Here is a 16,264-nt window from a genome sequence, read left to right on the forward strand (position 1 = left end):
CCATAAGAATGTAAATGCAATACAATGAAATTGACATTCACAGTAAATTGAGCTGTGACCAGTGATTAGATTCTATAACCCCGTTTATTGATGATAAAATGCACTGTACTGAAAAATAGTTTATTTTTATTATTTTGTCATTTAAAAGTAGACAGATGCTATTATGGAAGAATTAATTTAAGTCTACTTATTGGATCCTTCAAAGTGGTGGCTCTCAAATAATCTTAACTATTTTCAATATACAGTTGTGTACCATTAGCAGTGGGTTGCTTTAAATGAAATTGTTTTCCTTAAACAAAAAGAGTTGTTATGAAGCAGCGAACCAATAGAGAGGTCTGTGGGGCTGGCCCCAATCCCACCCATGAGAACCCCTCCTGAGAAGAATGCACTACAGAGTACAACACTGAAGCTCCAGCTCCAGGAGGGGGGTGCATCTGCTCAGAACACACAGGAGCACACTAAGAAGGAAGGAGAGAGAGAGAGAGTGTGGAACACACCCTGACCCACCAAGCCCAGAGGAAGATATTCCTGCTCAGAGCAGCCAGTGTACAGAGAGGACCATAGGGCTAGCACAAGACATTGTGTCCCATAGTACTACAGGGACAACACTGGAGGCACAGTGCTGTAACTGCCTGATCACACCCCATCATGCCAGGGGACCATTGAAGAGTATGCCACAGAGCCGCAAGGGGAGCAAAGCTCCCAAGGAATCCCCAAAATAGACTTCGAGGACAAGGCATGGAAGCTCGTCAGACTACCAGAAAACACTCATAAAATCTCAACAATAGGGTTCTTAAAGGCTTGAAGATGAACAAGCGGCCATCTAGCTCAGAAGCAACAAAGTCCACATGGAAGAACACACCAGCCTATGTGATCGAGTGGTCCCAAAGGGATCAGTTACCAGGCATCAAAGAACAAAAAATCATATCATTGACTGCACACCTCCATGATAGGATCGCTGAAGACAAATGGGTGCATAAGCAAATGTGGTGAAGAAAGCTGATGGTGCCCGGCTATCAAAAGAGATAGTGTCTGGGGTCTTAAAGGCTTGAAGGTGAACAAGCGGCCATCTAGCTCAGAAGCAAATAAGCCCACATGGAAGAAGCACACCGGCCAGTGCGATCACGAGGTGCCCAAGGGACCAGGTATAAGGCATCATGCAAAAAAAAAACAACGATATAAGTGTGTGTATGTATGTGTATATATGTGTATATGTATATGTATATATATACCGTATTAAATGAAGGGGGAAGTGCAGAGTGGAGACCCAAGGCCCAAGTGTCGACCAATGGAGATCCCCTCATAGAGGCGTTTAGGAGAGGAGATGGGTTAATTAGGGTGCGAGGTAGTACCGATGAAGAACACAGCTTTCCCCCAGATCCTGGATGCTTCCTCCCCCCAACTACCATGATCCGAATTCTACCTTGCAGGCCTGGATAGGACAGAGGCTGTACACTGATACATATGAGGGCTGGAGGTACAGGGAATCCAGGGTGGATGAGACCTTCAGGACAAAGGGTGTGAGGGACGATGCTGGGAGAGTGGAGGGTGAGTGGGTTGGAAAGGGGGAACTGATTACAAGGATCCACATGTGACCTCTTCCCTGGGAGAGGGACAACAGAGAAGGGGGGAAGGGAGACTCCGGATAGGGCAAGATATAACAAAATAACGAGGTATAAATTACCAAGGACACATGAGGGAGGGGGGGAAAGGGGAGGGAGGGGGGAAAAAAAAGAGGACCTGATGCAAGGCGCTTAAGTGGAGAGCAAATGCCTTGAGAATGATTGGGGCAGGGAATGTATGGATGTGCTTTATACAATTGATGTATGTATATGTATGGATGGTGATAAGAGTTGTATGGGTCCCTAATAAAATGTAAAAAAAGAAAAGAGGAGAAAAAAATGATTAGGGCAAAGACTGTACAGATGTGCTTTATACAATTGATGTATGTATATGTATGAACTGTGATAAGAATTGTATGAGCCCCTAATAAATTGTTAAAATTTAAAAAAAAATCTCAACAATATACCTGTAACTATTTATAGGGTTTTTTGTTGTTATTGTTGTTAGTTTTTTTGCTGTTTGTTATTGTTTCTATGTGTCTATCTAGATAAGAAAGGTAGGATAAACAATCCCAAGCAGAAAACAAGGGCACCTATGGTTCTAGGACAAAACTCTAAAATTGTAATATGCAGTATTGATAATTTTATAAAAGACTGATTTTAAAGAAAGCCCAAATGAAGACATTGAATTATAATAGAACAGGTATAATTTCCAGTATAGTTAGTTTAATACTTATTTTATTGATATCACTAGAGATTTGGCCTTAAATAATCATATTTGTGGAACATCCTAATATATGCTATCCATCATAATTAAGTCTTGAGAGTATATGCTTGTCTAATGAAAGAGTTTCTTATAAGCATAATTAGATTAAGGACTAATTTTATACATATACACTAAGCTTTTAAAGTTATTAATGAAGCAAAAAAGTGCTTAACACTGAGATTTTATTTTCATATACTTGGTAGCAGTTCATTGATAGGAAATCAGTAACAATAGAAAATACAGCTATTCAAATCGATATTGAATAACTGAATATAAAATTTCCTTTTACAAAATCATATGACAATAATGAGAACCTTCTAGAATTCAATCTATGAAAAATTACAAAATGGAGGCTTTATGTTATAGTAAATATCATTCTTAACTAAAGAATACAACTATATTTTTTGTGCCTGACAAAGAAAAACAATAGCAAATGTAATAAAAATCCCCAAATTTATCTCTTGAATTGAAAAGAGAACATTTCCCTATTAAAAATTTGATTATGTATACATGGCACCAAAATATATTTATAGAAAATAAAATAATTGTTTTCCGCATGATTACTGCTGGTCTCCCAGGCCAGTCTCTCCATCATCAATTGAAATTGATTTATTGATTATTAAATAGTAATCACTGGTTCCTTTTCTGAGTGCACATAAATCATTCTTTTAATAATATTTGTTGTGATCTTTCCCAAAACTAATTTTAGCAGAAAGATAACAAAAAAGAAACAAGAGAGTAAAAGAATGTATATATATTTTAAAGGTAACAACCGCAACCAAACTGACCAAATGTGGAGACAAAATCTCCTGACACTATATGTTGGGTATATATCAGTTCATTGTATATATATATATATATATATATATATATATATATATATATATATATATATATATATATATATATGAAATTATATATCTATCACTTCATTGAAGGAGACGAGCATTGCAGTGAGCTCAGCATTGTTTGCTTCACCAAAAGGTCAGTGTGCAAGCCCACTATTCCACATTTAGGGAAATGATTTGATACCTGGCTTCTAAACCTGCTGAGATGTACAGCCTTAGAAGCCTTATGGGACAACTGTACTCTGTGCTAGGGCATCACTCTGGTGACTGCCACTGTCAGTGAAGCACGGGACTGTTGACTCTACGGGAGTGGTACAAACCCATGGGTGCCTCACAGGAGAAAGAGGAAAATATCTGATCCTGTAAAGATTTACAACCTTGGAAAGCTTATAGCTGGGTCAGAATTGACTCTATGGTGCTGGGTTCTTTGCTGTAATGTTATCAGAAAGAGCTCAGAGGCAACAAGGGCAGTACAGTGAAGTGGAAGCCCTTAAGATGGCTCTTATGCCCAGAGTCTTTGTAGCGTCTGCCAGACCAGGAGTTGGGATCATGTAAATAATTTAGAAAGAAGTCTAAGTGAGGAGATGTTTCAGTTTTGCCACTCAATTTACGTCGAAAAGGAGCCGTTTCAGATGCAGGATGACAGAATCCCACCATCAGGAAAGAAATGAGTGGGAGATCTTCACCTAACAGGCTGAGAAAGTAGACACCAGAGGTTGTTGTAGGACCTAAAGCTTATGATAGAACAGAGGGGCAGTGCTGAGCTTAGGGCAGAGCTATGAGGCAGAACTGTGAGCTTCCGAGCTCACAGAAATAGTACAGCTGAGCATCTTTGGGTGGGAGGCTGGTTTGTAGAGTGGGGAGCCCATTGGACACTTTTAAAAGCTAGAGACACTTGATAGGACTTACCAAGAAGCAGGGTAGGAGCCGAGTGGCCAAGTGGTTGAAAGGTTGAAAACCAGGGAGAGATGTACCTGCTGGTATTACTGAGAAGGGGTACTATGGTCCAAAAAAGCCCCAAACAACTGCATCCTTAATATCTTGTAAACTATTAAGTTTCCCTAGTTAAGGATGCATAATCCCGAGTATCTGTGAGTCTGTGTGGACTTTGCCATGCTTTATTGAACCCATCAGAGAAATACGGTGCCTAGGGGGGTGGTTGAGATCAGAATTGGGTAAAGGAAGTTGGAAGGTGAAGGTATGCCTGACCTCCACCTCCCAGATATCTTCCTTGGGTGGATGTGAAGTTGGATTCTTCTTCTCCCATGTGTCGCTAGAGGAGGCCAGGCTTGACCTCCATGCCATTTTCTCAGGCCAGTGGATAGATCTTATTTATTTATTATTTTGTTTTCAACCTTGGAAAGTTTTGATTACTTTTGCCATCACCTGCCCATTAGTTTGTTATAAACAGTGACTTGAATGTTGCTAGGATGCAGGAAGTCCTAGCATCAGTATTTCAAATATTTGTAGGTGGTACATCTGCAGTAGTCAGGTTTCACTGGGGCTTCCAGACCAACACTGAGTAGGAAGAAAGGCCTGAACAGAGCTTTCCAAAAATTATACTGTGAAAATCCTTGTACAATAACAGAGCATTATCCAACTACCAGCAATCGAGAAGATTGGACAGGACAAGGTGATCTGCTTATTGTACATAGGACAGTCACCATGAGCTAGAACCGACTCAAGGAGAACAACAACCGTTATTACAATAAACCATAGTTCTGGTAATTGCACAGTCTCTGAATATAGTTTAAACCAAGGTTTTAACATCTTTCTCAATTCTTAAGTCTTCTCTCACAACCACCCCCAATACACATTTATATATTGCCAAAAGGCATCAGTCTAAGATTATTCAAAACAATGACATACATATGCTGTCTGGCATTGTAATCAACTGAAATAATCTACATTGGAAATCCCTTTGGATCATTTAAGCTCTAGAGTTTTAGTCACTCAATATGAAGGAAAAATCACCTATATATTAAATAGATATCCCCAAATAATTTTTAATTCTATTTTGACCCTATTTTTATAAACTGAAATCAATGAGTTGATAGATTTATTCAAAGACTCCATGTCTTCTTTATGTAGACCATTAAATTGTGTTTCTCAATGGAAAAGTGCATTTGATGACTAAACTCTAGCCAGCTGATTCAATTGTTCAGTACAGAAGCGACTCTTTATGAAACGGCCCAACTCTGTAGCAGAAATAATCTACATTAGCTCATTTCAGTGCCGCAAGCTTCGTTCTTCTGGGTAATTTTATATTGCGGCCAATTCTAATTACTTAGAAATCTTTTCGTTCTTTTACACGGTCAGGTTCAAAAAAAACCCAACGACTTTCACTCTACCCTCATATCAAATAGTCTTCATCGTGTGCTTACACACCTGAACACAAGATAATTCGTCTTGTCCGAATGTGTGTGTGTGTGTGCTTGTCACCTTATGGATCTAGCTGTGAACTAGTAAGGCAGAAGGAGCTTGTGTAAGACAATTTTGTTTGCGGACCATAGGATAAAACATAATATAGAATTCAAGGTGAAAATGTAAGACATCTTTATCTTTCTTTTCCACCTGTGGTCTTTGATTTTACCTTGTCAGCAACATCAATTCTGCCTTTCAACAAGGTCAGCTACCTGAGTTTCACCTCCGGTGACTGTGCAACTTGACCTGAAATAAAAGTATTCTGACCATGCTCAAGCAACACTTATCAGCTCCATTACCACTTCCTCTCCTAACCTAAGAAACCTTATTGTTGGCAGAAGGGCTACCAAGTTCCAGAACGTTCTTTCTGAGGCCTTGTCCCAGAACATTCTCTGCTCTCAGACTAGAAGCTGAATTACTTTCTTCTGCTCAGACTCCTTTCCTTGTCTGGGAACCTTCCTCTTTGTTCTGGGCATACAATAATTTTGTTCTGTTCATGGGTTGGCATCATATGGTGCCTAGCCAATTCCATTTCTGCATCTTTTACTCGTGGAAAGGGTAAGCAGTCTTTCCTTTATGGAAAAATATGCATCTATAGCAAACACCTGCTCCCCATCACTCAAGGGGAAGGATTCACCGGCCAAGAGGGACCAGCACCTGTAAGTACGCCTGACCTAGTTCTGTCTCTTCTCTCTGTCAGTAAAGCATGATCCCATGTGCGGCCTATGTGGGACTCCTGTCTTCTGTTGGCAGCCTTAAACCCTGGCTTGACACTTAATAGCACGGAATCATTTATCTCTTAGGTCTCAGATATTTTAGGCTTTAGGTTAATTTTTTCCCCAGGGCTATCTTTCAAAAATTTCTACTGCCGTTACACCATCTCCTTAATTTCCTCATTTTCTCCCCAATTACCAGCTGTAGCCTTTTAAATTTATTTCCCATAACTTGGTATCCCAGAATGCTCTTGGTTAGGAGACAGAAGCCTGTGCATGCTGACAATTTTCTGTAGAGATCGCAGGTTTTTGTTGAGTCGGTCTATGTTTGTGAGGATAATAGCTAAGGTTAAAATCAGAGAGAGATAGAAACCAGTACTTTCCAACACTTAAAAGCATTGCAACAATAACCTTGCATTGCAGTGCCTTTTCACAGGGATGGATTCTACAATAAGCAGCGGGAGCAGGGGTTTGTTTTTGCTTACTTGCTAATCTGCAATAAACGATCTCACCTTTGCTTTGTTTGTTTTCCATCATATCAAAGTCTTGCTTCTGGGAAAGGCTGGCATCTATTTATCTCCCCAATCCATAGCATCTTTCTCCAGAATGAAGCCCTCCTTTCAAAATACAATCCCTGTCAGGGAGAGCACTTCCAGTAAACACCATACGCAAGAGTTTGCTTGTGTTTACATACTCATCATAGTCAACAGTTGTGAAATTAAGTAAGCAAAATATTAGCAAATAAGTATAAGTAAGCCTTTAATTACTTTGCTTACTAGCAACTATATTCCTGAGTGGGATTCTAAACAACTTAGTTAACCAATTAGCTATATTAGCCAGCAGCCTCCTATCAAAGAACACTTACCCAGGAAATCATGATGAGGTGCTTCATTTAGTTGTAAAGGTGTTCATGAAATGGTTTTTAATAAATGAATAAATAGCAATGCTGACTCACTTTCTGTCAATAATTTTTCCCTTGCAATAAATGCTAATAGTTAAACCAAAATTGAATGCATTCATTCTTCTGTGCTTCATGATTTGCTAAATAATGCAATTAGAGAGAACTGGAACATTGAAGCTTAGCATAGTTAAGCATATCAATTTACTAATCTAGTTATCTAGGCTACTTTCTTTCAGTTTCATAATTGTATTATGTAAAAATATATGTCAACACATAATATAAAAGTACCCACAATAAGATGTTACTTACATACAACAAAGTCCAAAAAATACCTTCATTGTTATGGAGTGAATAGTGATTCATAGTGATTCTTGATGACACAGTAGAATTGTCCTGATGGGTTTCTGAGACTGTAACTCCTTATGGGAGTAGAAAGCCCCATCTTTTTTCCTGGAGAGAGGCTGGTAGTTTGAACTACTGATTTTATGGTTAGTCACCCAATTCATGACCTAAGCCACCAAGGCTTCAAAGTTCTGTAGGTGGATGCAATGATGGTCACAGAACAATGAATGTGTGTGAGTGCAAGATGACGTAGACTCACTGCCTGCAACAGGGGGAGAAAACATGATCTGAACCTTCTCTGTTCAAGGATATGCAAAAAAAATACTTCTATAAAATAATAGCAATCTCTATTCAACCAACTCTCAACATATCCTCTCTTTAGAGCTTCCAGAGATAGGTTTTCCACATCTTAAATTCTTCCTTGAATAATTCTGTACTCTTCAATGTATACCACAGATGAAGGGTAACACTGACATCCTCAAGGGTCTGAAGTTGTGTTCCTTTGAAATGTCCTTTGAGTTTGGAGTACTTAAAGAAGCTGAAGAGACGAGATAAGGGTGATAGGGTGGATGGAGTAAGTCTTCCCAGTGGAATTCTCATAGGAAAGTCCTTGCTACCTTCTTATAATGAGTTGGTGTATTCTTACGATGAAAAGAAATCTTGGCAAAATTCTTCTGGGCTTATTTTCACCGTCAGACTTTTTATAGCCCACCTTCCTATGACCATCCTATGGCCTTTGGTGAAAATTGTCAAGATGACCAGTTTGGAATTAAAAATGAAACCAATCTCTTCTTATAACCTTATGAGCTGATCTCTTTCCTCTCTGCCTTGAATTGAATTGACCCTGTAGAGTCTATAAATTCAAGATATATAAAGCCTTCAGCTAGAGGAGTAATGACTCCCTGGGGGTATGGGAAGAGAGGGGGGTTTGTAGGGGGAAAGTGGGGAACTGAAAGCAATGATGACTGTATAACCCCACTAGATGGAAATGAATAACATAATTGTGGGTAAATGGGTACATTGGATGTTGTAAGATACTTCAAAAATAATAACAATAATAATAAGGGTTCCTGGGGGGTGGGGTGGGGGAGTGAGGGGATAGAGGGGAGTTAATATCAAAGAATTGAAGGGAAAAAATTGAAACTACTGGTGGCAGAAATTATACAATTATGCTTGATCTAATTGAATCATGGATTATTATATCTGTAAGAGCTCCCAATAAAATGAATTTTTTTAAAAAGACACCAGTTTTGATCAGACCTTGCTCTCTTGGATAATGTTGATAAATCTATGATTGGACACTGAGTACAAACCAGTTAAAATTTTCTTCAAAAAATTTTTTCTTCGTTGCCTTTGGTTTTGTTTAAAGAGTGATGGATATACCAGATCTTTGAGCTATCTGATCTTAGTGTAATGCTTTGTCAACCACCCAGTCAAAAGGTTTTTGAGAAAATGATGTTCATTTAAAATGTCAAATCATGCGAGTGTCCAAATTCAGTAGCTATCACATCAACGGCAATTCTACTGTCTTCTTCCGCTGGTTTTAGACTATAGTCACAGTGTCCTTGTTCATTAAAGTTTACAGCCTTCCTTCCTCTCTTGGCTCATCTTTGAGGACTTCCTGACTTCCTTAAAAAATATTCAATTCACCTAAAATGATTGATCCATCTGGGGCAGAAATTCTATAATTTTGGAGCAAAGCTTCAATGATTTGGGAAGAATTTTACTTGAGTTTTGTGAAAAATTAGATACTAGCTCTGATCTCAAATTTATTCCATAACATTCTCTCCAAAAAATAATTATTGCCATTGATCAGATCCAAGATTGTAACTCTTATTGGCAGTAGAAAGCCCTATCTTTATCCCATGGAGTGACTGGTGGTTTTGAACTGCTGATCTGTAGGTTAAAAGTCCATTATGCAACCACTACACCACCACGCTCCTCCACAACACAAAAATATCCTCTACTATTCCCCAAAGAGACTATGCTAATTTGATGTCATTTATGTCCTGTTTAGCATGTTCATGTTTACTCCTGTGATTATTCTATTTTTTAATGGACAATAGCAACTGCCTTCCAGTAACCATGTACAATTTCTTTGAGAGCACAGAAAGTATTTTTTCATGTCATAATATATTTGTCTTCTTTTGCAGGGCTTAACATTGGTCAAGCAATGAGAGTTTAATAATATTTAACTGTTGAAAAAGTAAACATTTATATGAATTCATTCACTAAATAAATATTGCAATTACTATGAGAAGACACTAGGCTAAACATGCTATTTTCCCTACCTAGGAATACTAAACACATTTTCCCAATAGCCTCATATTATTCCTTTGACAGAGGGGATTTTAAGCTGATAAACATTCTTTAGATGCATTTGTCTCACACTGATTTCTCATAGATATGATTTTTAGCATCACATGAAAAAATATAATGCTCTAATTTTGAGAATTTTATTATTTTCTGGATTTATTTTAAGCAACAATCCGTGTTTAACATGTAAATTAAAGTGTATTTGCTGAGATAATTTCACAAAAGCTCAAATTTAATTGATTCCCTTGATGATGATGTTCTTTTACATCCAGCAGTCCAGTTGTCTCAGTTCAAGTATCCAGATATTATAGCTAAAGTTTTCTATTTTTGCAATCTCTAATTTATATGAACCATATATGGTCTACCTTTCTTCTACCTCAGTGATCGTCAAGCCAGGGATCACTCATAGTGACATAGGAGTGTCACTGTAGAACTGAGCACCCGGGGTATCCAGTGACTGGTTTTATACAAGCAGACCATCAAGTTGCTCTTTGAGTCCTCTCAGCCTTGGCTTGAGTTTTGAAATGTTTGGTCAGCATAGGGATATGTTAATGATTCACCTCATCCAGGAACTCCATGACTCATTTAAATATTCTTATACATTTAATGTATTGACAAGCCAGTTCTCATTCGTTTTTGTTATTTCTCCAGGAAAAATAAACACATTTCCAAAGAGTCGATTCAGACCATGGCAGACACATAGGACTGAATATAACTTTCCCATAAGGGTCTCAAGGCTGGAATACTTAAGAAAGCCAATTTCCATGTGGTTACCCAGCAAAGCAGCTGGTAGAATCAAACTACTGACTTATTAATTAATAGCCATTTGCTGAATCACTGTACCAACAGGGCTCTGCATTCTATTTACTTGTGTGTCCTCTGTTTCTAACTGCTACTGGTTACAGAGGTAGAATATAACCACTCGGGGTTCATGAAATATGAAAGGTCACTTAAATATTTTAAAGCATATTTAGTCTATTCTTGACATCATTTCCCTGAAAAATAAAATTACGTTTCCCTGCTCCCATGGAAAGATGTGTTATATAGACTGCTTATTGGATCCCCACTTTTATTCCAAATTACTAATTAATTGCTTTCATAAAATGTAATTATTTGAAATATGTGTTTGTGACCCTCCCACTTTAGCTATTCTATTTTCCCCACTTTCTTGGAACCACCTCATATGAGGTCAATGTAGATGTTTAACAAAGCAATGCATTGGGGTGTTAAGTCGGGGAAACATGGCCAGACCTCAAAAACCCAAAGCATTACTCTGGAACAAAATTTGAGAGAAAAATCCATTATTCAGAAATGGTTATTGCCAATAATTAGATATGAAAGTACACTATGTTTTACAGAAAGACTGATAATATTTTAAAGGATAGTGGTAGGTGAAAAGGAGGCTGTGAGAATTGATGAAAGGATGAATTCAGAGAAAAGGAAAATTCATCCATACTTATCAGATGATTTTGCAAATAATTCTGCATGGCACTGATTTGCAAGTAGTGAACAGTTATTCACACATGAGAGATCATGTTTCTACTAGATAGAACAACATATTTTATAACATCCCACCCCCCAATACTCAGACACAAAGTTGAGTTACAAATACAGCTTGGCTTTAGTCTTCTGGGAAAACTATGTAATTTTCTCAAAGATATCAACTCTGAAAAATGTGATAATACCTCCAAAAATGTCCCAACTTTGAACTTCATAGGTGTTAAGACAATGCTTGCCAGCAAATGATCAAGAACAAAAGAGAAGAACAGAAAAAAATTAACAAGATTTATGAACAAATATGATATATAGCTTGGGTTGTCCCAGAAATAATTCTTTGAGAAGAAACACCGAAGGGACTTAGAAGCCCTACCAAACTAATGGGACACACTTAATATGTGTTTCTCATCCAAACTTGTTGCCTCTACAAATTTTATACCATCGAACATTTCCAATCACATGGCATGACATTTCCCTTTCCTCAGGCTGCTCCATAATTAACCCTAGCTGTCTAGATTTATCAGAAACAATCTGGAAGATTACTAAAAATTGTCTCTGAACATCCTCTAAAAATAGAATTCAGCTACCAACTTAATTTTAACATGATTATACAACATCTTCATTTATCCTTTGAATGCATTTGAATTATGGTGTTGGTGAGGAATGTTGAAATTACCAGGGACTGCCAGAAGAGGAAACCAATCTCCCTGCAAATGTATAGCTATGGTGTTCCTTAGAAGGGGGCATGGCTAGATTATATCTCGGGTACTTTAGATATGCTATTGTGGGGCCAGTTCCGGGAAAGGATGCCATGCTTTGTAAAGTAGAGGGTTAGGTATAAAGAGGAAGATCTTCATGAAATAGATCAACACCACCGTAGATGCAAAAATGAGTTAAACATGGAAGCTATTTTGAGAATGGTTAGAGACAGTACAGTTTTTCACTCTGCAGTATGGAGGGTCCCTCTGAGTACAACAGGTCCCAAATGGAGTTCTTGTGTTGTGCAAATCACTAACGTCCCAAAAACCAGTAAGAAGGCTAGAGGTTGGAATCCACCCAGAGAAACCTTGAAAGAAAAGCCTAATGATCTATGTAATTCCCATGTATGTTATACCCAGAAAAGCATTGATTCACCTAGTAAATCTATGTTAATTGCCTAGTAAATGCATGTGTTATAAAATGAAATTACTTGAGGCTCTTCTACCCATTTTTCTTTAACTGCTACAAGTGATTGGATGTTTTTGTGGTTGTCTGGTTCTTTCAAGTCCTGCACTATTCTCGCAAGCATTCCATTTGAGTCCATTGTTGCAGCCGTTGTGTCAGTCTGTGCTATTGAAAGTCTTCTTTGTTCACTGACCTTGAACATAAACAAGCAGGAAATCCTTCACCAGCAATTGGTCTCTCTTGAAACCATGCCCAGTTCACCACAGCAACTTTTGTAGGGATCCATAGTGATGTAGTGGTTCTGCACTGGGCTGTGATCCACAAGGTCAATGTTTCAATACTATTAGCCCCTCCTTAGGGTCTTTCTACTCCAGGAAACAGTCACAGCCTTGGACACACATACGGGCACTTCTTCCTGACCTACAGGGTCGCTGTGAGTTCATATCAACTCAAAGGCAGTGAGTTTGATTTTGATTTTTTTGACTCTTAGTAGCTTCCTGTTATCTTCCCTCATAAAGCCCCCAGATTTTGAGCATTGTCCGTGAGTTCTGTGTGTCTAATACAGCATATTATCCAGTCCATAGAGAGCAGAGAACAACGGGAGTTGGAGTTGGCGTAAGCATAGGGTAAAATTGGATGGGGTGTGAAGGCATGTCTGACCTCAACCTTGTGGCAATCAGCCTTGGGCTGGTGTGAAGTTAGGTTCTTCTCCCTACTAAAGCCAGAGCAGGTCAGCTGTGGCCCCAATGGTGTTTGCCAATAGACCGGCTTAGATTGGCTAGAGTTGGGTAGGGGGACTGGTACGACACCAGTCGTACCAACATAAATAAGTGAATCCCTTGGAGTGTGTCCAGGGCTTCTGCTAAAAAGGCGATAATCAGCAAGGATTCTGAGTTCAGAGTTTCTTCTGCTTCACTCTTGGCCACACGCGGTCAGGGATGAGGACCTTGTGACACTGATTATCAGAGGACACGTTGACTGATTTTCAATCTTGAATTTTTAAGATTTACAGCATAGATACCTTTCATTTTAGATGTTATATCAGAGCATATTTGTTTGAAAGCATATAATTAAACAATTAGAGGTTCAAATTTAAGTTAAATTATGAATATTCTTTTTACCAAAGAAATTAGCCAATGAAAGTGACAATAAATAATAGCTTTGCTCTACGGAAGGTCACATATATATGGCAACCAGGGGATTTCATTTGTCATTGATTAGAAAGTCCTGATAAAAAAGGGTGGGGGGAAAAAAAGGGTGGGGGGGGACCAGAATTTTCATTCTAAATGAAATCCAGGCTTTCTGCAGCCATTAAGGCTGGGCAAAGACCTGCAACTAATACCCTGTTAGAATCTTCAATCCATAAACCTCAACCCAAAACTTCCCTATGGACTCAAGCAACGTTAAACACAAAAATGAATATTCAAAGTAACCCAACATTATGGACCAGGAGTGTCAATGGCCTTGCTAACATACAATATGCACTGCAAGGTGGATTGTTTAGGAGGCAGTTTAGTCAAAATTTAATACCCTATCATCGGATTTCTTTATTGATCCTTTTAAATTTGTTCTAGTTTTTAATATTTGATGCTTTCTTTTCTATTGAAGTTTTTATGCTTTATTGTGTTATTCTTGTTAGTTTTTATTTGTTTTGCAATGTTTTCCTGTATATGAAATTCAGGATATCTTACTCTATTGAGACAGTACATGGATAAATGGTTCCTTAGGGTATGGCAGGGAGGTTTGGGGGAAATGGTGAGCTAATAATGCACAAGAATAAAGAAAATATTCTATAAATGATTATGGTGATACTTTTACAACTCTTCTAGTTGTACTTAAATTATTGACTTGTATCATATGTGAATTATATGCCAATGAACGTGTTGAAAAAATAAAATTTATTAGAACAACATTTAAAAAATATATTTATTTACGTGAGATTAACTGACCGCAACATCTCAAAGGACTATTTTAGAAGCTGAAGGAATGGAGGGGTTATGTTAATGGTAGTAGAAAAGTTGAAAATGTATAACAAAAACTATTATGCAAGTGAAATGTAAACAATGTGACTAAATTGAACATGTTGACTTCTTTGTTTATTTCTTCCCTAAATAGACAAAATGTATATTAGATTCATTCATGGACTCACTGCTATTGAATTCGTTCTGACTCACAGTGACCTTATAGGTACAACTGTTCCTGTAGGTTTCAGAGACTGTAAGTCCTTGTAGGAGTATGAATCCGCATCTTTCGTTTATAGAGCAGCTAGTGGTGTTGACGTGCTGGCCTAACCAAGTATGCCACCAGAATTCTGAAATGTATATTAAGTTAGAGTCAGGAATTACACACACACACACACACACACACACACACACACACACACACTGTTTACATTTTTTTAAAAAAAGCTCCTGGGTGTCCAGCCCATATACACATGACCTAATTCCAAATTAGATGGGCTTAACCTCTCTGCAAGCAGTAGATGGCTGAAGATAACTTATCCAGAAATACACTTGTTTTGTTTTCATTAGAGTGCCTTTACAAACCAAACGGCCCAATCAAAGCAGTACGTTCCTAAGAGACCTCTTGGGCCCATTCAATGCAAGGCAGAGAGGTCAATTCAGAAAGTTATATTGACACATTTTGAAATTCCAAAGGGGGTAAATATGATAGATTTTCTCAAAGGATTCAGGCATTGTTGAAGGGAGCTTATTCTGGGCAAGTTTTAAGGAAAATGAAGCTACGTTGGTGAGAGTTGCGCCGAGGAATTTTTTTTTAACCATCACGGCAATGCGCTTGCTCGTTCTTCAAGGATGCCGAGCGCTGTCCTTCGAGAATTTCATTGGAAGGCTTACTGATCTACCTTACACTCCCGCCTTGCCTCTGCAGACTTCTATTTGTCCCCAGAATTCAAAGAACATTTAAAAGGAACACAATTTGAGCACATTAAACCATGCCATTTATACATGATGTACATCAAAGAGCAGACAAGACCTTGAGGAGCAGATATGGAAACAGGTTAAGGCAAAGAACAGTAGCTTCATGTTTTGATTTTTTGAAATGTTCATATCTTAGGATTTTATAGCAATACATTTTGACTTACCCTTCTATATATCACTCGTTTTTTGGTTTTGTTTTTTTAACAGACGTGGTTGGAAGAAATGAGCTGGGCATCATTGTTTGGAAGGCAGAGAGACCCTGAAAGAGATTGGCAAGATGGGGAAGAAGTGGGAGGCTTTGGAGAAAATACAGCCATCAAGGAAAAGAAGGAAACAGAGGAACGCATGAGGAAGGTGGCAGCAGAGTCTGCCTGCGCACCACGCTGAGAGGTTAGGACTGAGGAGCTGTACCATGCCTGGAGGTACCGCAGGACCGGGCTGATGTGTGGAATGGACTGAGCAAGCTCCTATTCCACCTCCCTGCTCCAAAAACCCTTTTAACAAATGGCCTTCAGATAGAGGACCATATCTTATAATAAACTGATAAGAACAGCCACTACATCCAATCATACCTGTAAAGCTGAGAAGTGAAAACACTCGTTTTATTTTCATTCAAATCTATTAATGTTCATTCCTTCACAAACTTTTAAATGTGTGGATAAGGTCTTCTCTTGTCATGTGGATCTGCTTATTGTTAATTCGCTCTATTTCCATATCACCTGTGATACACAAGTTGATGTCTTTAATGTGGAACAATTAAAACATTTTCAAATAATTTAGCTAGAATTAAAA

At 38.3% G+C, this 16,264-nt stretch overlaps 1 non-coding gene across 1 annotated transcript; it reads right to left on the reverse strand.

Moving 5' to 3' along the window:
- Positions 1-15,872: 15,872 nt before the first annotated feature.
- Positions 15,873-16,064, reverse strand: LOC142425037 (U2 spliceosomal RNA). The gene has a single exon (XR_012779434.1). It is a non-coding gene; the product is annotated as a U2 spliceosomal RNA (small nuclear RNA).
- Positions 16,065-16,264: the final 200 nt, after the last annotated feature.

The sequence above is a fragment of the Tenrec ecaudatus genome, chromosome 13, assembly GCF_050624435.1.
Source record: "Tenrec ecaudatus isolate mTenEca1 chromosome 13, mTenEca1.hap1, whole genome shotgun sequence".
Taxonomy (NCBI): domain Eukaryota; kingdom Metazoa; phylum Chordata; class Mammalia; order Afrosoricida; family Tenrecidae; genus Tenrec; species Tenrec ecaudatus.